This window comes from Phocoena phocoena, chromosome 15 (genome assembly GCF_963924675.1).
Source record: "Phocoena phocoena chromosome 15, mPhoPho1.1, whole genome shotgun sequence".
NCBI classification, from domain to species: domain Eukaryota; kingdom Metazoa; phylum Chordata; class Mammalia; order Artiodactyla; family Phocoenidae; genus Phocoena; species Phocoena phocoena.
The window spans coordinates 43,119,462-43,142,262 of record NC_089233.1 but is presented as its reverse complement, the minus strand read 5'-3'; the positions used below and the strand labels follow the sequence as shown (position 1 = coordinate 43,142,262).

Sequence of the window (22,801 nt, the reverse complement as noted above, 5' to 3'; positions counted from 1 at the left end):
AGACTGGAAAATCAATGAAACCAGGAATTGATTCTCTGAAAATATCAAAAAAGTTGACAAATCTTTAGCTAGCCTGAGGAAAAAAAAAAGAGAAAAGAATCAGAAATGAAAGAGGAGACATTACAACAGATTTTACAGAAACAAAAAGAAGTATGAGAACACTATGAACAATAGTCTGCTACAAAATTAGATAACCCAGTTGAAATGGATACATTTCCAGAATCACACACCTTTCACAACTGAGTCAGGATCCAGCTAAAGTCAAGGAAGGGAAAATAATGAAATAGTAAGAAATCAGAGTGAACAGAAAATATCAAAGAAAGCAGAGGTATAAAACCCCCACTGTGGATGGTGGAAATTAACTTGGATGGATTTTAACTCACCCTGTTAAAATATATAGTCCTCAGACTGGATTTAAAGAACTAAATTCTAATGCTTCACTATTTATAAGATAAATGTTTTGCTATTTATAATAGAAAATAAAATGGTTGTAATAAAAATGACCCATAGATAAACATCTGTTGGGTTCTTACTACATGTCAGGCACTTTCAAACCCTTTAACATATGCTGTATCTCAACAAGGAGACAGAGAGATAGTTAGATAAGTAACTGGCCGGGATGGAGCCAGGGAATAGAATGAGGGGACTTTGGAGGCCACACTCATAAATGCTATACTATTTTTAAAAGAAAGAGATTGGAAATTTAATAAAGAAAATAAAATGATGGAACAAGAATGTACTATACTACAAAAAGAAAACAGCAACATCAATACTGAAACCTCATGAGGCATCACTTAAAGTCAAAGGTAAAATCTACCAAGAAAATGGGATATTTATGTATATGTATGTGCAAGACTGTCAGTGAACATCTGTGACAATGACTGTTAGAAAAATAAGGAGAATCTCATAAAAACACAATCAAGGCAGGGTGTTTAACAAACTCCTCTCAGATGGACTCAGGCTGGAATTTTGTACCTGCTTTCCTGGTCTGAAGGTCATGAGACTTCCCAGTCTCTTGTGAGCCAATTCCTTATACTGTATCATATATAAATCATATTATATCTCCTATTGTTTACTGGAGAATAACCAGAGAAGCAGAATAACAGAGAAACAAAAGCAATAAATAGAAACCAGAAAAACAGAACCTTAACACAAGTGGAAACTAAAATAACACTTCCCCCATCCCCTTCTGCTACTACCAATCTAATCATCTGAAATTAAAAATAATAATTATTAATTCAAAAATAGTCCTTAGATCAAACTGGAAAAAAAAAAAGCAACTAAAATTATGGACTTTTTAGAAGTCCAGGACAAGGAGGACACTGTATATTGGTCCAAAATTATAGCAGAAGAAAACCCATGGTCATAAATGTTTTAATTAACAAGTAAAAATATTTGGAAATATATTCACTAGAAGTTACTCAAGGATTAAAGAATGTACAACCAAAGGAAGTTAGAGAAAAGCATTTACAAACACCAAAGTAGTCACTAACAAATTTTAAATCAAACTAAGATGCCCAGATAAGCAATCTATAGAACTGATCAATAAAACCAAGTGTTGCTTCCAGGAAAAGACCAATAAGTAAATCAATCTCACGCACATCTCTTCAAGAAAATCACAAAGGCCACAGCCTGCGATGCCGTGAAAGAGAAAAGAAGTGTTCAGACAGATGTGAAGCTGCTTCTTTAAGAGCATATTCTGCATAAATTTCATCTAAAACATTAAAAAAATATAGATGCGTTTGATGATTTTTCCATAAATTACCGACATTTGCCAAGAAGAGGTGAAACAGCCACCATAATAGAAACTAGAAAGTCTGTCAAATCCATCTTTTCAAAAGGCTTCATGCCCTGATGGTTTTATAGAAAAGTTTTACCTAAATTTAAGGCATAGATACTTTTTTAATATAATAAACTGCCTCAGAACAATACATATTAAGAGAATACAAATGAACAGGTAGTGAAACCCCAAAGAAAAAAAAAAGAAAGAAGGTAGAAGGCAATTTCACAGATAATAGAAAAGCAAAGATAATAAATCAAATTCTAGTACGTCTAACACTATAATAAAAGAAAAATACTCTTATCAAATAGCATTTCTTTCAGGAAAGAGAGGGACAGTCAACATTTTTGGATCCTCAGCCTGATCATGGATATTGATCAGAGGCCGCAGTCATGCCATAATCACCAGCAAAGTTATGGGATGTTCCCAGCACTGCCAGGGCAGAGGCCACGGTCTCCACAAGTCCATACTTGTTCAACGCGGTATGTCTCACTTGAGCTATACGTAGTCTGTATTACAAATATACATAAATACAAGAAACACACCTTTTCAGGAAGTAAATCCGGAGGAAAATGAAATTAGTACTTGTATGTTTTAGAGGTTTGAGCTATTGTTTTGTAAGTAGTAATTTTTAGTTTGTGATTATGTAAGCTTTTCTCTATTACGTTATTAAATTCCATCAGTGGCCTCCACCATGGGGTGGCCACCTTAGCACACCTAAACATTCCACCTCACGTGAAGACTCACGGGTGTGGCTACTTTTGGAGTATCTGTGGGTCTCAGACTAGGAGAGTGTGTTCCCTGTTAATGACTGGAAGACCATTTTTGAACAAACAGAACATTTGAAAGTTTCGTGACTGCAGGGACCACAGCCTCTAGTGCCTCTGATTTCATCAGAGTTTAGACAAGGTAGACGTTTCTTAGTTTATAAGCAGGCACATTCCTTTGTGGTCTAGTTTTCAGCTTGATTTTGATATAAATGTAAAGCAAAACTGTCATCACTTTGGGCCCCTGAGGATTCTTTCTATCCTCTGCTGATATGGTTCTACTTCTCCTGGAGGCTCCTTGACGCTGTCTCCTGAGCTGACATCACTCAGATAGAGGGCAGAGAGCAGGAGGATGGGGTGTGTGTGTGAGACTAGCTGTGTGAGGCACCGGAAGTTTGGGACTGAACAGTAACCGCCGAGGATCAAAGTGTTCTGGGAATTAATTTTACTAAGTAAACAAGGATTCCAGAAACACATCTTGTCCTCAATTCCCTGGTGACTCTCTGTCCTTTCCACAACCATCCTGTGCATATAGGCACTCAAAAAATATTTATTGACTAGGTCTTAGAGTATTTGATGGTATTGAATCAATGTGAATTTCTTGGTTTTGATTACTTGCACTATGGTTATGTAAGACTGCTGGCGAGAGGGAAGGCTGGGGAAATTGTTCAGGGACACTCCATACTATTTTTGCATCTTTCCTGTAAATCTAATTTTATTTAAAGCAACAAGTTTAAAAAAAAAAACTGGATAGAGGAGGTATTATTTAAGTGGATCTTTAAAGAACAGGGTTTTAAACAGAGCAGTGAGGGAAGAAGAGACCGGGAAGAGGAATGAAAGAGCAGGTTTTCAAAAAGGACAGAATAGCTGGCTGCTCAGCTGGGATGGGAGAAAGATCTTTAATGCAAAGTGCCTCTGAGTCCATAAGACTTGTAGGTGAGAGCGAGACCAAAAGTTCCTGAACAGAGCAGCCACATGACTAACAATATCATTCAGAGACAAAAGGATCATGGGGAGCGAGTAGACCGAAGAGGGGCAAAAGTGGACTCAGGAAGACCATGCAGTTGGCTGCTCAGGTATTTAGGGGAGAAAAATTAATGTCCCTCACCCAGGATGGTGTTGGAGGCGAGGCAAGTCTGAGAGCCCCTTCTTAAGGGTGTGGTGGATGGGCCCAGGGGCCTTTCTTGACCCAACAATGCCCGTCCTACTCAAGGACAGTGTCTTCTCATTATCGGTGCTTTATTGCTGATAAGAAGGGGAAAGAGTCTTGCCAATGGAAGATGTTGAGTCAGGTGAGGAGTCTAGCGTTCACTTTCCTGTTTTCCCTTCTGGAGCAAGGGGGGAAGTCCTCAGGCCACTGAAAGGGGCCTCTTGACTATTAATTTGCTCCTTGCCAAGCTTTGTATTAGTTAAGCGTGAATGAATCAGATTCATATGGAGATGGTTTCTTTCAGTTTGGCATGTGGATTTAATGCGAAATGAACTTTACACAATACGTTTGGGGTTTTGATTAACTGAACACATTTTGGAAACAGTTGGAAATTAAGCAAGTACCCTGAGGCTCTTCAGTCCTGTTTGTTTTGCTATCTCAATATTTGGAACGTGACCATCTCCTTAAGGTCTAGAGTTTTCCAGACTTCAGGGTGGAATGCAGCATTGCATTCCCAGAGCGCATTGGTGAACTATCCAAATGTCTAGCAAGGGAGGGCTCCTGGAGACCACCCCTGACGGTCTGCTCCCATGGTGCTGAAACCAGGGTCTGGGTCACATTTCTTGGTCTGATACACTCCTCCTGCAGTTGCCTTCCGACCCACAGGAAAGGCAGACAAAGATGAGAGCAAGGCATCTTCAAAACTCTGGAAGTTAAGTTATCAAACCAACACGAAAGTTCAAAGGCACCTTAAAGGCAATGATTTCTAAGCTACAGAATTAGGCAGAACTAGTGAACCTTGTCTCTGGCCAAGGATGCTGCCATTTTTGGAGACTTTCAAAGCTGAGAATCGCACTCAGCTTTGAGCACAGGCCGGTAGGCCATGTGAGGACAGACCAGCCTGTGGGCCTTTGGGGCTGCTAGCCACTGGCTATTCTCTGATGAAGCCTCCACCTTCCATCCAGACCAAAACATCAAGAGGAAGGAGCAGTTTCAGCAGAGGGAGGAAGGTGGCCATGGGAGGTGGCTTTGATTGAGACTCGTATAAACTTGACTACTACCTGGGGAAAAAGAAAAAATAATAATAAATAAAACACTAACCACTAACCACTAGAAGTTCTACCCTTCTTTGCTGGGAGAAAGAGACAAATGCAAAGGAAAGAGAGTTAGCAGACAAGAAGCGGGCAGTGAGGAGTGTCGTGTGGCTCTTATGTTGGGTCAAGGTGGATGGGGGTTTGAGCCCCTTCTCCATGTGTCCCATGTCCAGGTAGGTGAACTCGCCGACCTCGGATGCCCAACCCATAACATGGGGGTCATGGAAGGTGTGCCTCACGGGGTCACACAGCAAAGGAATGTGTGTAAAGGACTTGGCATGTGGCCAAACACAGATTTTTTTTTTTTTTTAATGGGGGCAGAAATAGCAGCTTTTGAGGAAAATTTTACCACCTCAGAAGCTAAGGAGAGGTAAGAGCAAGATGGACAGACCCATAGAGGATGAGGAATTCTGCCCCGTTCTCTCCCAGGGGTAACAAAATGTGCCTGCATTTTGGAAACAGAGACTTTGGGGGCAAAATTCCCCCTCTGTCCTCATGTGTAGACTTAAGGGAATCATATCCCTTCTCTGAACCCCACTGCTGGCGGCTTTCATGCTGGGGCTGCTGAGAGTCCCTTGGGCTCTCTGTCAAAGATCTGGGTGCTGGAACCACACGCCTAAACCTTGCAGCTTCCTGGAGATTTCTGCTACCAGTTCTTTGTTGAATCAACCTCATCTTCATGATTCCACACTTTTCAATGGCATCATCTCTTCTCAGATAGTTTTCTCTACTGAATTTCCATCTGAACAGGGCACAAGAGCCCACCCAGACCAAAGGAAGCAGAACCACTCGGGTGGGGCCCAGTGATTCGTGTTTGAACAAACTCACCTGGGCTGAGGGTAATTCAGGCTTCAGAACCATGACTCTACCTCCTTAATTAATTGAGAAATTTTATCCACTTGATATCATGATATCATAAGGATGAGTTGGCCTCATACTACTTCTGGGTTTTGTTGATTTATTTTAGAAGTTTCTAGATTTATGCTTTATGTTGTTTTCCTATGTTATTTACTGCATAAAATACAGTTGCGTTATCACTGTAGGTGGGACCGTGTATTAATATTTGGTGTCCTTTGTGTGTCAGTTTATCACTTTTGCTTTAACTTTATCCTTGTCTGAATTATTACCGTGACTCCTAGCTTTCTCTTTGTTAACATTTGCTTGGTCACTCTTTGTCTAATCTGATTTCATTAGTTTCGTCTTTATTTACATTTTATTTACATTTATTCTACACTTATTAGTGTCATGTCATCCAAATGTACTAATCAAGCATGCCGTTTTATGTTTTACATGTTACTAGCTTTACTTTTGAGATTTTTATTTGTTTTCAATATACTTTTTATTTCCATCATTTGCTCTAAAAATTGCCTTTCCTTTCTTTGCTTTGCTTTCCCCCTTTCTTTTCCTTTCTCTCTTTCTTTCTCTTTCTTTCTCTCTTTTCTTTTCTTTTTGATATTTGAGGTATACGTGTGTTTGCCTTCCAGTAATTTGGAGGGATTATAGTACATTTTTAGTTGTCATTACTATTCATACGTCACACCTATGAATAATAAGTACACTTACGTCTTAATTTAAGAAGTATAGATAGCATCTATAGACTCCATCTTCCTATTTTTGCCACCTATAATATTGTTTTATTGTGTGTGTGTTTGTTTGTTTGTATGTGTGTGTGGTTCTTTCTACTATACCAGTATACTTAAAAACCTTTTTTCTTTTAAATAAGGAACGCTTTATGAATTTGTGTGTCATCCTCGTGCAGGGACCACGCTATTCTCTGTATTGTTCCAGTTTTATTCTATATGCTGCCAAAGCACACTTACAACTTTGTTAAATTTAGAGAGTGTAAGGAAAGATCCTTTCTTATCTTCTTTGGTGATGCAAGGAGAGCATTCCCTGGTCCACAGCAATGATCAGTCTTTACCTCCCCTAACACTGACGTCTGACTGGCCCCAGCTTGGTCTCGGTTGTGAAGTATCAACACACAGCTTCCCTCCAGAGAGAGAACAACTTGATAAAATGGTAAAATACCTCCGTCTGCCAAGTAAATTGCACTTATACTTTTTTTTATCAGCTTAATCTATTCTTTGGCATCCATGGTAAGTAAATGGTTTTTATTGGGGGGGGAATTAGAGTCTCTTGCATTGAAACTAATGAAGTCCTTAGAGAAACGGGTGATTCATGATTTTGCGCCGACTGAGAAAATGCTATTATGGCCAGATGCATTTCACTGGTTTCGGCTAAGAAATGCCACTGTGCTGTTTTCAAGGTTTATTACGAGGTCCTGGATAGAGAATGTATCTTCAAACAACCCAGCAGTGAATACTTCCTTATATAGCCGTCTAACATTTATAGACTTTTTTTCCCTCTTAAAAGTTTAAATGTGATTCAGTGTAACTTCTCACAGTCAAAATCACCACTTCCTCCAATTTTCTCATTACTCCATCCCCAGCCCGCAGCTCACAGTTAATTGGTAGAATTCCCCCCTCTTTTGGCTGCTGGATCCACTTCTCTTGGTCTTCTGTGGCTGAAAATGGAGGCCCCCACTTGGGTGCTTGGAGAGACCAAGGAGCTGCTACTCCCTAGTGGAGGCAGCTAACAAATCAAACCCAAAAGTAACAGGGGAATCTCCGTTCAGCTGGTGCCCTGAGGTTAGGGGCCCTGCTGCTACCACCTTCATAAAGACCCCTGCATCCCTGAATTCTTGAATGGAAAAGAGAGGAAAATATTTGCAAATGAAGCAACTAACAAAAGATTAATCTCCAAAATTTACAAGCAGCACATGCAGCTCAATATTAAAAAAAAAATCAACCCAATCCAAAAATGGACAGAAGACCTAAATAGACACTTCTCCAGAGAAGATATACAGATTGCCAACAAACACGTGAAAGGATGCTCAACATCACTAATCATTAGAGAAATGCAAATCAAAACTACAATGAGGTACCACCTCACACCAGTCAGAATGGCCATCATTAAAAAAATCTACAAATGATAAATGCTGGAGAGGGTGTGGAGAAAAGGGAACCCTCTTGCACTGTCAGTGAGAATGTAAATTGATACAGCCACTATGGAGAACAGTATGGAGATTCCTCAAAAAACTAAAAATAGAACTACCATATGACCCAGCAATCCCACTACTGGGCATATACCCTGAGAAAACCATAATTCAAAAAGAGTCATGTACCACAATGTTCACTGCAGCTCTATTTACAATAGACAGGACATGGAAGCAACCTAAGTGTCCATCGACAGATGAATGGATAAAGAAGATGTGGCATATGTATACAATGGAATATTACTCAGCCATATAAAGAAACGAAATTGAGTTATTTGTAGTGACTTGGATGGACCCAGAGTCTGTCATACAGAGTGAAGTAAGTCAGAAAGAGAAAAACAAATACCGTATGCTAACACATACATATGGAATCTAAAAAAAAAAAAAAAAAAGGTTCGGATGAACCTAGGGGCAGGACAGGAATAAAGATGCAGACGTAGAAAATGGACTTGAGGACATGGGGAGGGGGAAGGGTAAGCTGGGACGAAATGAAAGAGTTGCAGGGACTTATAAATACTACCAAATGTCAAATAGATCGCTAGTGGGAAGCAGCCGCAGAGTACAGGGAGATCAGCTCGGTGCTTTGTGACCACCTAGAGGGGTGGGATAGGGAGGGTGGGAGGGAGACGCAAGAGGGAGGGGATATGGAGATGTATGTATGCATATGACTGATTCACTTTGTTATAAAGCAGAAACTAACACACCATTGTAAAGGAATTATACTCCAATAAAGACGTTAAAAAAAGCTTTGCTTCTCTCAGGAGTTCTGGGCTCCATGTCTATGTTGCACCGGTCGTCAAGGCAACAACTTCGGGGAATGCAGGGGCTGCTCTGAGGGTGGGGGAAGCTCTCTCAAGGTGCTGAGATGAAGAGCTGGTGCAGATGGATCTTTACTGACAGATTCCATTTCATTCCAACCTGCCCCAGTTTCTACGAGCAGCCACGCCTCAGACCCCCGGTGTGACCTAGAGGCTGGGCGGCTGGTGGTGGCATGGAGCACCCCCTTAGGAAGAGAAGAGATGGAGGGCAGTCTTCTTATCTAGATTCTCTGGCTGTGCCAGTTGGGTGGCCTTGACTATGAGTGGGGCCATTCCAAAAAAGCATCCATAGGGAAAGCTAGAGTTGTGTTAGTAACAGCTGATGAAAAAAATCTGCTCTCTCCACTAACTTTTGTAGATTATAGAATATTTACTATCTTTCTTTGAAAGAAATACAGTAAAATCAACTTTTTTGTTCTGTTTCTTCTTACCAGTGGTCAAGGTCTTTATTTTAACAAGCACACCTGAGTGCACGTCCTTCCCCCACCCCTCCTGCAACTGGCGTTGCTGGTGTCTTGCTCATATCCTCTCAGTACTCATTTCTACACCCAAAGACTCTCTGCACTTGTTCTGACTGTGGCACACACTCACTTTGCCTATCTGAGAGGCCAGAAGTGCCAGAGGATCAACACGCCACCTAACAACAGCCTTTACGTATGATGCATGGGTTTTGGTGGGTACCTCAACTTCCTAGGCTCTCAGGTGGACTGACTCTGAGGCATGTCCTCCAGGGGTTCCAAACAGGATGAAACTCCACTTGCCTTCAGTACTAACTTATTGATGAAGAATTCTTCATGGGCAACTCACATTTATAAGATATCCCAGCTGGGAAGCAGTGACTTATCCAAGGCAGAAAGACCTTTCAGGAGGCTAGGAGTAGACACAGGTAGACTTATCAGCTCAATCTGAGGAAGAAGTTGGCTGCCACAGATAAATGAGGATGCAATGAATCGACCATGGGTGTAGTGAGTTCTCTGACTGCAGCAGCATTTAAATGAAGAATGAAAAGTTATGAGGCTGGAGTTTTGAAAAGGGACTCAAACAGCAGCTAGGTAGCTGTAGCTTTAAGAACTTTTCCAAGAGTGAAATTCTCTAGGTAGTGTGCTTGGTGATGCATAAGGTAATCACCAACTCCACCTCTTTGTTTTCTCTGCTCCGTATTTACAAGTGTGAATGATGACCTTGAGTAGATACAGTCATGGCCCTGTGAAGCACTGGGACACACCTAGGGTCAACAGATGTTTCTCTGCTCCTCCAAATTCAAACACTTTGGGCTCAGATCACTTGCAAGATTGTCATTAAAGTCTCTGTTTCTCTTTGACGAACATCGTCTTCACGCCTAGAATATAAACAGGGACCGTGCCATGTCTTCACTGATGTCATTGTCATCACCTTGCACCGTGACTGGCCCATTGCAGGTGTTGGTAGCTGTTTATGGGATGAAGGACAGTGAGCCCTGTGTTTGGCTCTGAGGATACAAAGATGAACAGGCGACATCCCTTTTTCCTTCAAGAGCTCACATCAACAGATGATTCCTACACAGCATCAAAGAAGGTAGAGAGCAGGGAGGTGGCTACACAAGGGTGAAGGGCATGTCAGGGAAGACTTTCCAGTGAAGCTGATGATGGAGATGGCTTAATGTAGTGAGTCTCCATCCTCAGTATGCCTGAGAATCCCCTGGGGACGCCGTGAAAATGCTGATTCTGAGTCAATGGTCTGGAGTAGAGCTTGAGATTCTGTATTTCTAACAAGCTCCCAGGTGACATGACGCATGTGGTCAGCAGACCACTCTTCAAGTAACAAGGTCTTAGAAGGTAATTAGGTTTTCCCTAAACGAGGGGGATTCCAGAAAGAGCAAAGAGCATAGAGACATGGAGATACAGACAGGAAGTGTTAGAAGATTGTTAAACAGTTTGGTAAGGATGGAACTTAAGTTGTATTGAGAAAATAGCAAAAGAGAAAGTATATGAAGAGGACCATGGGCCATAGGTCATAGCTGTGGAATTTCATTGTTAACCTTATTCTTATAGGCAATAGTGAGACACCATATGTTTCTAAGAACAAAGTGGCTTGATTGGCTTGCGATTTAGATGGACCACCAGGTGTCTGTGCAGTGAAGCATGAGTTGGGTGGAAAAACTCAAGATCTTTGAATTATGATCCAATATAGCAATACAAATGAAAGGCAGTGAGGGATTTACCATGGCAAGTGTTGTGGTGATGGAGAAGTAGGGATAGATTCACACAATGTTTGGGAAATAGAATCAACAGCATTGATACAGAATCTGGGAGAAAGTATGGATAGACTACAGTCAGCCCTCCACATCTTCAGGTTCCACATCGGCAGAGTCAACCAGTGGTGGATCAAAAATAGTTGAAAAAATTCCAGGGAGTTTCAAAAAGCAAAACTTGAATTCACCACGCACTGGCACTATTTATGTAGCATTACATAGTATTAGGTATTATAGGTAATCTAGAGATGATTTAAAGTATATGGAAGAATATGCATAGGTTGTATGCAAATTCTGTGCTATTTTATGTAAGAGAGGAACATCTGCAGAATTTGGTATCCACAGAAGGTCCTGGACCCCCTCCCCTGTTGACACTGAGGGATGACTGTAGTAAACAAAAATATCATTCAGATTTCTTGCCTGGGAGCTTGAGTGGGTGAACTGCAGCATTGACCAAGATAGAGAATCCTGGAGAGGAGCAGTGGGCTTGCAGGAAGACAGGGAATACAGTTATTGATTTTGAGGACCATGAGGAACACCCAGACTTGTGTACACATGTGCATACACACACACACACACACACACATACACATGTATAAGCATGTTGGCCAAGGGGGCGCCAGATGCTGCCTTAACCAAATGATCGAGGTCGACAGCAATGGTGATGAGTCATGCTGACATCGTGTACCCATTAATAGGATGTGATGTAATATTCTTCCACAGAACCCATACTCCCAGTCTAACGATGAGCAAAACATTAGAAAACCCAAGTCAAGTTCGAGTCTGTAAAATAACTACCCAATACTACTCAAAATTGTCAAGGTCATAAAAAAACAAGGAAAAACTGAGAAACACTCAGGAGACTAAATCCAATGGGAGATCTTAGCTTGAATCCTGGTGTTTAAAGAGAACATTAGTGGAAAAACTGGTGAACTCACACAAAGAATTTAGTCAGTAGTAATATACAAATGTTAATTTCTTAGTTCTGAAAACTGTACTGTGGAAATTTAAGATGTAACTGTTAGGGAAAGCAGGGTGGAGGTATACCAGAAGTCTCTGTACTGTCTTTGCAACTTTTTCTGTCAACCTAAAATTATTCCAAAATTTTTAAATTTGTTAATTACTGTGTGGAATCTCAGAATCAGATAGCTTGTAATGTTTTCCATATTCCTTTGAAAATCTCTCTTTCCCCTGCCAGTGAATGAGTTCCTTGAGGACATTCACATTTATCCCCTACCCGGTTCCCAGACTGAGACAATGTTGGGCACCGACAGTAATTTTGAATAAATAAATCCTGCCAAGCATATTATTCTTTATTCGTGCCCTCAAGAGGGCAGTTACTTAGACAATAGAAAGACATTTGCATCACGCAGAGCTGAGCTCACCCTAAGGTCAGACAGATAGTGGCTGCAAAAGTGAATTAAAGACCATTTTTGGAAATTAACTTTTCAAACCGTGTGCTGTAAAGTCACAATCCAGGTCAGGCAAATGTCAGGAATCAGTGTGACCTTACCAGGAAGTCAGTGGGAGGAGACCTAGAAAAGGGTGAAGGTCAACTAACTCATATATCTCTGTGGCGGGAGCTGTTTTTGCAACTAGTCCCTGCTGACTTAATAAATGGGAAAGAAACTGCCTGACACTGGTCGCTCTGCAGACACATCCCACTTTGGCTCGGCCTTCCTCACCCCACCCTGGTATTACCTGCGTGGGCCATGGTGTTTCCATGGTGATTTTAATTAAATTAGTGGTGACCATTGTAACATGTTACCACAGCAATTGTTGGTGGTGCCAATGTTTACAGGAAATGAGCCATTGCGTTTAGCTCTAATAGATTCAAGCAGGAAAGAGAGTAAAACATGTATTTAGGGAATTGTTCTTGGGAGTTTGTGAGACAATGAGGGTTGTTTGGAGCCATGACAGGAAAGTCAGTGAGAGAATGACAGGTACAAGCATGCTGGTTAGTGAGCCGTGGGCACCTCTGCAGACTTCATCACTCAAGTTAATCGTCCTTCTGGGCAGAAGTCAGAGGTCTAGCATGTGAGGACCAAACTGAAACAGGACGCAAAGCAGAGGACCACAAAGGGGAGGTCAAGAGGCCAGAAAGACAATGAATATTTTGGTTCTGCCCAGAAGACCTACAGACAGGAGACTCCCTGGGTCCAGGAGGCAACCCCTCCCCTTCAAGCATGGGCCCCTCTCCTCCCTGGTTTCCCCTGATACCCTAGCTCCCCGTTCTCGGTCTCTGCAGAGATTTCTCTCCCCCCTCTTCCTTAAGTCACCCGAACTCAGCCCAGTGTCTGGCACCAATGACAACTTTGAATAAATAACTACTGCTAAGTGTATTACTCTGTGTTCTTGTACCTTAGACAGGTGTGTCATCACAGGGTCACTGCTGGGGAAAGATGGGCCAGTTCCCATTGGAGGCTCAGAAACAAGCATAGAGCACCTCTCTGAGTGGAGAGGAGCTGAGGCGCTTTCCGCATCTCCTCGAAGCACTGCTCACTTGTTCCTGGTGCTACCCGCCTGCCCTGCATGCGGGTGTGGCTCCTTCTCACCCAGAGCCGCCCAGGGCAGAGTCGCTGGGGCGCAGGGTAGGAAACTGCCCGCACGGGGGCGGGGACGGGGGCACATGAGTGGGTCCACTGCCGCGGTATTAACACCGCATATTCGGGTTGCCTCTTAGCTGTCCACCTCTAGGACTTAGGACAGCCTCCCTCTACAGAAGAAGCGTGCGTAGGGATGCGTGGGGGAGGCCAGTCTGGAAGCAGAACGCAGGGCAGGTCGAAGCGGATGGAGATGATGCTCAGGAGAGAGAATTTTGGTGGAAAATACACCAAAGTGAAAATACCGGGACCAGTGAGGGTCTGAAAGGCAGTGAGAGCAGGAACCGGGGAACTGGATGAGACAGAATTCATAAAAGACACAGTGACAGGATGTGGACGATTGTATTTAGGGGTGGGAAGGTAGGGAAGAGTCAAAGGTGAGTCTCAGATGTTGAGGTTGGATAGATGGACTCATGTGGGAAACAGCAGAGCTTTGTGGTCCCTCCTAATCTGCCTGTGCTCTTGGGTGATCCCAGCGCCTGAGGACCTCTGCTTTCTCATTGTTTTCATGAAGACATCGGAATGTATTCTATTTAATCACTGTGCACCCTTACCTCGCCACGATCCTAGGTTTCCAAGAGCGGTTGGAATTCATTTTACTAACTAGAGTGCTGGACCCTTCTCATTGCAAAACTTGCTCCCGGCACTGGTTCAGGCCAGCCACTTGGGGCATGGATCCCATCACACACCTGCGCTTCCCAATCAGATGGGAAATGTGTCAAAAGCAATTACAACCAAAACAAAAATTGCCAAAGCTTGGGAAGTATTTCCTTCATTAAAAATAGAGCTAATTTTAGTTATCGTTATAACAACATTACTCTCTGCTATCATGTTGGCAAGTGCCAAGGTTAAGTCCTAGGGATGACGTCAGTACTTGACGTCACTTGGAGAGAAAGGAGTTGGGCTGTGGTGACGTCCAGCAAAAACAGTCTCCAGGGACAGACGGGAGTACAACTTTCGTGTCGGCCCCCAGCCCCAAAGGCCCTCACCAACAGACGCACAGCTGCAGACGTGGGAGGTTTCTGAAACTTAGACGGGCTCTGCCACTCCCCAACCCGAGGCTGAAGCAGTCCAGGAAGCTGTCCTGCCTGGACCCACGATGGGGGTGGGTAGGTGCTGCCCGTCAGCGGCAGAGTGAGATGAGACCCACATGATAGGAAAAGTGCAGCACCCAGGTCTCAACGGACAGCCAAAGAACACGTGGTGTGAGCCCAGGACATCCCTGATCTCAGAGTGGTGGGCCTGGCAGCAGGGCCACCTCCTGTTGTTCCAGGGGGTCACGGTGACAGATACTCAGACATGTCACAGAGTCTGCCTGACGGCTCATACCCGGGCCTTGCTAGAATGGGTGGGAAAGGGGGAAATGCCAGAATTTTCTTTCCTGCAGAGGTGCTTCTTGACATGTTCTTGCAGTTTTACCAGGAATAAAATAGTGATTGCAAGCAATTATAGTTCTTTATCCATTCACAACATTTGAGAGGTTTTATCCCAAATCTGGGCACACTCATGGGAGGGTGTCATCCTTGGGATCATAGTTCCTCCTACATGTGTCTCCAGGAAGATTAAGACCCACTATGTCCACCATGATTTTCAAAACTAGGTGGTTTTCTCCATTATAAATGAAGATGGCATTCAGGAATGGAAAGGTACACCTTGCCGCTGGGCCAAGAAGTTATATTCTCTGAGAGCAGAGAGAAAAAAGATGCCGCCTCCGTCGACTTCCCTCTTGCATCGTCATCTCTCTCCTCCCTGAATTTTATCCAGATCCCAGCCAAAGATTTGTTGCTCTGAAGATATCACCAGCCAGCTGACTAGGCAGACACTGTTGAAGCCCCACCTTTATCTACTAGGCCAATGGTTCTCCAAAACTGGTTTCTGAACCAGAAGCATCAGCATCACCTGAGCTTGTTAGAAGGGCCAACCCTTGACCCCTCCCCAGACCTACTGGATCAGACCCTCTGGGGCAGATGCCCTGCATTCTGTGTGTTGATGCACCTTCCAGATGGTTCCAGGGCCCATGCAGGTACTCGCCTTCCCCTGCACACTCACTGCTTCCTGCTGCAGGCACCTGAGAGCTCGTTCAGGTGTGTGCAGACCACAGATGTGCAAAGACCACAGGCCACGCATGTGGGTCAGTCCGGAAGTGCTGGGGACCTGGTGTCCTGGGATCAGCTCCCAACCAGCGACAGACAGGACTTGGAGAATAAAAATACGGCTTCTTCAAATGTCAGATGGGCATCTCTGAGTCATGTGTTACCTGGTTTCTCAGAGGTCCCCATCAGGACCGAGCCCCGGTTGCCACAGCTGCACCTGCTTATCTACGCACCTGTGCTGACTCCCTTCCTGTATCCTGTCTCACTCCCTGAACCCCATGCTTCCTGGACCACCTCCTAACAGGCCACTTGCTCCTCGTCCTTGTCTCGGGGTGTACTTCTGGGGAAGTCTATTTAAGACTCGTTACTATGGATGAGAAATAATACTGCATTCGAAGTGCTTAGGTGCTATCACACTTCACCCTCACGATGACTCTGGAAGGCAGACTGGACAGGACAGCAGGGCGACATGCCCCAGCCCCAGAGTTCTCAGTGGTGGAGCCCAAATCTCCAGCATCTTGGGCACTGATGGGAAACACCTACAGGACACTTTCACTTTGGAACTTGGGCTGAGGAGACGAAGAGCAGATAGACAAGGGCTCCAATCACGGAATGAGAAATCAGGATGGCCTGACCTAGGAGCCCTCACTGCTTTGGACAGTTCGGGGATCCGGTGGGTCTGATAATAACGTCAGGATCCAAGAAACCACCACTGGCTGTGACAGACACTCGAAGAAATTAGACTTCCGAGGTATGGGTTACTAAAAAGACTCCCTTTGCTCCTAATTCCTTTCTCTTCCCAGAGTAAATGATGACGCTATAATGCTTGTGGCAAATATACATCAGACCCTTCACGGGTAATTATTATGAAAAACTAAAGGGAAAAATGTTGTGACTCTTATAAAGCATAACTAATTAAAGACAACCTATAAATAATGCATAATCTTTCAGCAGACCAAAATTGGAACAATATGTTTTTCAAGGATCTGTCAACTAGAAGCAACTCATCCAGAGCCCAAGTCATTGTTCAAATAACCAAACATTTCTGAAACCTGTTTGCGTAATGGTTGTTCTTAATTCTGAACCTTTCTTGATCACCAAGGAAGAATCAGATTTTCTTCAGATGAGTTTTTATTATGAAGGATGTTGACTATAGTTTCATTTGCAGTGTGTAATTAATCAGAAAGTCCATTAATTAGAACTCTGTACCCCACACTATTAACGATGCGAAAAAGGTGACTATTTACAGCCTGTGGAAGGCAAGGAGAAGGAAGTCAATTCCAGGATCCTTCCTCGGATTAGAATGTCCTGTCATTCCCATGAAAACCATTGTTAGCTAAACATAAATATTTCCAGTTACAAACAGGCAAGTATTCTTTGATTTTTGCAGTGGTGGTTGCGAAATCAATAATGTTTGTAGCTTATGCTTGTTAAGGGTAAAAAACCCAGCTTGTTAAGGGGAATTTTATTTCCTTTCAATTACGGTAAAGACAAGTGAAAGATGAAGTCAGCCCAACATCAAAAAGATCAGAGAGGAGGATTTTCTGTTGCTTTAATTAAGGTAATTTCAAATTGTCCTGCTAACGTTACGATCTGAGTCTTTGGTACTGACCACCCCTGTTCAAAATTTGAAATTTTGCTTTAGAGTGGAGAAATTCAGCCTTGTATGGACTCTTGGATTTTCTTTTTCCTCACATTTCTTTTAGCTATCTTCTTCAATCTGTATAAGACAATCTATATTCTTCAGTTCTTTATGGGGTAGGGGGCAATCTTTGCAACCCATACATTGTACTAAAAGTCAGGAAGAGAAAAGAAAAATGTCCAAAAAAGGTTTTTACACTTTCCATGCTGGTAAAGAGTTTTACAAATGTCATTTTAAACATTTTTGAATAGGTTAACACAGGGAAGAGAAAATGAATGACCCAGTCCCCAACCTTCAAGGAGTTTACAGGATTGCTGAGGAGAAAGACATGAACTCCTCCAGCACAAAGAGGTTCGTGAGCAATGAACTTGTGAGGATGGGATACCGGAGCTCTGAGGAGCAAGCCCTCAAGGCTGGAGAGGATGTTCTAGAAAGCTGCCTCGCAAGGGGGAATCTCTATGCAGCTGGGTCTCAGAGGATGAGTAGGAGGAGACAAGGTATGGGTGTCACCAACGAGGGATCTCCATCTGCCCCACAGCAACATCTCCCATGGCTCAGGCTCTTGTCCAAGGTGACCTTGACACTCATCCTGTCAAGAAGTGGAGCTATATCCCACCCCCTAGCTTTGGGAGGGCTTTGGTAACTACTTTGACCGTTAAGGTGTGCAGAGGGGATGTGAAGGGACTTTTGAGGCCAGCTCATGAGAGGGAACTCAGCCTCCTCCTTGCTGCTGGAGCCCTGAGGCTGCCATGCTGGAAGGCGCCCCAGCCATCCTGTGTAAAGAGGCCACGTGCAGCAGCCCTGCAACTATGTGAGCAGAGACGGGGGCGGAGATGTCTAGCCAGCCCCCAGCTGCTCCAGTGCCCAGCGTCTCCCAGGTTTTTCCAGCTCCAGTCAGCGACTGACTACGGCCAGTAGACATCCTGAGCCAGAGCCACCCATAGACGCTATGAGAGAATAAAATGATTGCCGCTGTTTTTTTTTTTTTTTTTTGCGGTACGCGGGCCTCTCACTGTTGTGGCCTCTCCCGTTGCAGAGCACAGGCTCCGGACGCGCAGGCTCAGTGGCCATGGCTCACGGACCCAGCCGCTCCGCGGCATGTGGGATCTTCCTGAACCGGGGCACGAACCCGTGTCTCCTGCATCGGCAGGCGGACTCTCAACCACTGCGCCACCAGGGAAGCCCTGCCGCTGTTTTAAGTCACCAAGATTACAGGTGATGAGTCAGCAGCAATCGGACCTAGGTGGGAACCTAGGGAAAGATGTGGGGTTACTGAAGCCACTCCTTCCATCAGTGAGACCAGCCCATTCCACCTTCTTCGGACAAGTGGTCTGCACCCAACTGAGCTGTCTTGGAAGACATGAACTGGTGGGTGATGGGCTGACTATAGGTATAAAGCCTGGTGTTGATGCATCTTGACTAATTTTCTAGTAATTTCAACCCTGTTCAAATGTAGAAAGAGATTTGAGCCAAATGCAGTGTAAATCTCTGTATGTCTCGGCAGAAGGACCTAGCATGGACTTCCACGTGTAGGAACCAGAGTGATGGGTGTGGGTCAGGGAGATGCATCAGTGGAGTGATGGGGACAATGCACCTTGGGAAGGATGCTGTGTCAAGTGTTGCACGGGACCTTCCTAGGACAGTTGGAGGTTGTTTCATGTTTAAAGATCAAACCTTCCTCGTGTGTGAATTTGGCTCCTAACCCGCTCTGGAATTTCTGTAAAGATTTTTGCTGCAAAGCATATTTGAAATATCATGCTGATTTTTGTTAAATCAGAAAACAATTCTTGTTAGCTTTTGGAAATTCCTGAAAATATACAAAAGATGAATAATAAACAAAACATTATTAAGAATCCCTTGACCCATTGTTACCATTTGGATGCATTTTCTTCTGGCATCCTTCCATGTTTATACATACATTGATACATGTCTATTTAGAACGATGAATGCTCGCTAAATATTTATAAAGAAAAAAACGCTGCTATAACATCAAACCTAATGCCTGGAATGCAGTGCTTCGTGAATGTATAGACACGTAAATATGATTGCTTACCTTTAGTGTAAGTAGTTTCACAAAATGAGTGTCATCCAAGTTGCTTTTTTTTCACTTCACATTTTATCGGGAGCGTTTATATGGAATGAGTTCATGGAGGCACAGAGAATGGAAACTCAGAGCCTCTCATCTCTGACTTGAGTTCTGATGCAGGTCCCCATCCCCTTTGCTCATTATATGAATCGTGGACAGGACGTGTTTCTAACAGGCCCCATCACCCAGGGTGTCCCTGCCAGTTACCTCTGTTGTGTAGGAAATTCCTTGATGCAAGGGTTGTCTCCACGTAACTTCTGGGCCGCTCTCTGTGAGGTCATGAAAAACACAGTGAGACGCAAGAGGAAAGAGTTGGGCTCAGTCCTGTGCTTTAGGTAGGGTGCCAGTCGGCCGGACGAAACCCGCACCTTGAATCCTTTGTAGGCAACACCCTCGGCAACATCCCTTTCCTGCTGTTGGAGTGGTGATGAGGGCCGGAGTCAGAGGCTCAGAGGATGGGAGGTCTCTGGACCCGACACCCAGTGATTCCATCTGAGAGATGTTGGGGCCAGTGTGCCTGACCGGCAGCTGTGGCTCTCGATGACCTGCCACCACCACGGCTGTTATCCATGTGTTTTGGCCAAGGGACACACGGGGCCAGAACGGAGGTCGTCAGATCTCGTGTGCATGCACGTCTCCCAGGCCTCCCATTCCTTCCCATCCGTTCTCAGCAGCAGCACACGCTCTGCTCAATTCATCAAGTGACACGGATCACCTGCTTCCACACTGACCTTTATACGTCTTCCTTATTTGCTTGTTTCTCTTATTCTAGGGCAGAATGGAAGATTCCCGAATAACACAGCAGGACAATGGCCGACTTGGGGAGCCCATTCATGGAGAAGTCTGAGCTGAGGGAAAGAGGGTGGGTGGTTCCTTTCCCCTGCTCAGAGGACCGCCCTGCAGGAGAGTGAGGGATGCAGGGATGGCCCCTCCTGGGCTGCAAACCTCTGTGAACATGTGAGGCAAAGGCAAGAAAAGGGGAAGTCATTTGGAGGATTATTGGTAATGGTGATGTTTATTATTTTTAAAGTATGGTTGATATTTAATTACAAAAAGAAGCTCATTGAACCCCTATCTTAAAGAATGAGGGGGCCAACTTGTCCAGCAAATGCCCATCCTGGGGCTGCTCCCAGGATCCAGTACATCCAAACTGAGCTTGTCCAACCTTTGAGTTGACCTGGTCCGTCGTGTCTCTAGGGATGAAATGGTGCCGACAGAAGAAGACCTGAATCTGAGCATCCTCCCGTACTTGAACCTCACCTTTCCTCAGATGAATCGGATAAGCAAAGGAAACATCCAGCAACTCTTCCTCTCCTGTGACTTTTCATCTTCAGCTTCCCTGGAGGGCCCTGGTTTCAGTTACAACAAAAACTAAAAGGTCAAGTCATCATAAGTTACCCACCGGGATATGTTCAGATTAAGGTTTAACTCCAGACTCAAAGGGCCAGGATAATAGAGTGCTGTAATGCAGTCATTTCCCATCAAGGGCCATCCAGAAAAACCAAACTGCTTAAGAGAGGGGCTGGCGTCAAGGTTTTTAGGATTATAGAAGGTGGAATCTATGTAGACCCCCCACTTGGAGTAGGTTCAGGAAGGAGGGTGTTGAAGGGAGGACCTGCGACGATATGCGATATGTGTGTAGACCTGGGGGCCGTGGAGACGGGCGGCTCTGCAAGTGGGATTTCTGCAGACCCCACGAGGCGTTCAGGGCAGCCTCTGTCCCTGGTGGCATCAGGAACACTGCGGCATGTTGACTCCACAGCCAGGCGGGCAACCCGGCCCCGGTGTGCATCCCTAAAGCATTGGTGACCTTGGTTTCATTTTCATGGAACGGTAAGTACAATCCTAACATAAATTATCGAACTTGATGCAAATTCAATATTGCCCTGGTGGCCCTGGTTCAAACACTAGCAGAAAAAGCATCTATAAGTCAGACACAATTACATTTTTGATATTTTAAAATACAGCTGGATTGGATTTATCTTCGTGAGGCTTGTTGATTAATTCAAGGGGACAGCATAGGTGACATCGGAGGTCAACAATCTCTCAGGTGTACTGATTCCAGACAATCAGCCACTCACAGGGGCTTCTTACCAGCAGGCTGCCCATGAGGGATGGGGACCTGGTAAGTGTATTACCTGACAGCAGCCAACAGCATCCACTGAAATAAATTCCTTAAAACTTTCCACCACAGTGAACCAAATGCAATGATTCAAAGTAGAGCCTTCTCATACGTGTAATATAAAAAATTCACAAACAAACAAAAACCAAAATAGATGAACAAGTCAAACTGAACAAAAACAAACAGGTGGATGACAGAGAGCAGAGTAGTGGTTCCCAGAGGGGAAGGGCGCTGGGAGGGTGAAATGGGTAAAGGGGGTCAACCGTATGGTCATGACAGAAACTACAGTTTGGGTGGTGAGTACAGTATAATGTCCACAGAAGTGGAAATATAATGTGCACATGACACTTCATTGGTTATAAACCAATGTTATCTCAATCAATAAGTCAATAAATCAATACAATTTTTTAAAATTTAGAGGCTTCCTTACTCTGAAATGTAATTATAGATATTAGAATCCAGGAACCTGCCTCTTTGGAACAGCCTGGCGTTCAGTGGCATCGTTCCTTTTACCCTTATATCCACCTAAGAATCTAGGCCTACATTTAGGAGATGCATGTCTTAGACTGAGTCCCCCCCAGAAGCAGAGCCTGAGACAAGGAGGTGGGTGGGTGCATGCGGTTTATTTGGGGGAGGGGATCACAGGAAGAAGGGCAGGCAGCCTCATGAAGAGTCACGCTGTGGACCCCTGGTTCTGTCCCATGAAGGAAGAAGGTATAGGGTGTGGGTGGTTCCACTCAGAGGCTGGGAGGCTGGGTGCTCACCCATCCGTTCCTACCTCGTGGCCTGGGGCTGCCTCCTTGCCATCTGCCTCAGGTTATGGTAATCTGCATCCATCTGGTGCAGGATTTTCTTAAGTGGAACAAAATCGGGGAGGATACAAATGACTTCTGTGATTCTTCTGCCTCTGTTTCCCCAACTGTATCGTAACACCTGGACTGTGGGGCTGCTTTGGGGCAGCACTAATGCTCTTAGTGTTTCAAGATGCCCTTTTCCCAAAAGCTTCCTCCGTGGTGGGAAGGACAGAAGATAAAATCCAAGGCCGATTCGAAGCTTGTAACAATTTCCCTGCAGCAGAAAAAATAAGTTCAAGCCAAAAAGGTGGCATCCAGTCAGGATGAGAGCTGTGTTCTTAAAGCCTGAAATTGAGAGATGCTCAGAGAATGGGAGCATCACCGGCTGCTCTGCAGCTGCTGGGGTGGCAGCAGGTGACTCGACCAGGAAGGGAATTTCTCTTGCTCAGGCGATGCTGACAGCTGGGGAGCGGGAGGCAGCTGCACCTTTAGGGAGACACGTTGACAGAATAAGAAGCAGCTCACATAAACAAGGACCATAGAAACAGAAAACTTTTTTCTCAGAAA

General features: G+C 44.3%; 1 pseudogene; it reads right to left on the bottom strand.

The window, feature by feature from the left end:
* Positions 1-6,505: 6,505 nt before the first annotated feature.
* On the bottom strand, positions 6,506-6,605 carry LOC136135799 (U6 spliceosomal RNA; annotated as a pseudogene).
* Between the last annotated feature and the right edge of the window lie 16,196 nt (positions 6,606-22,801).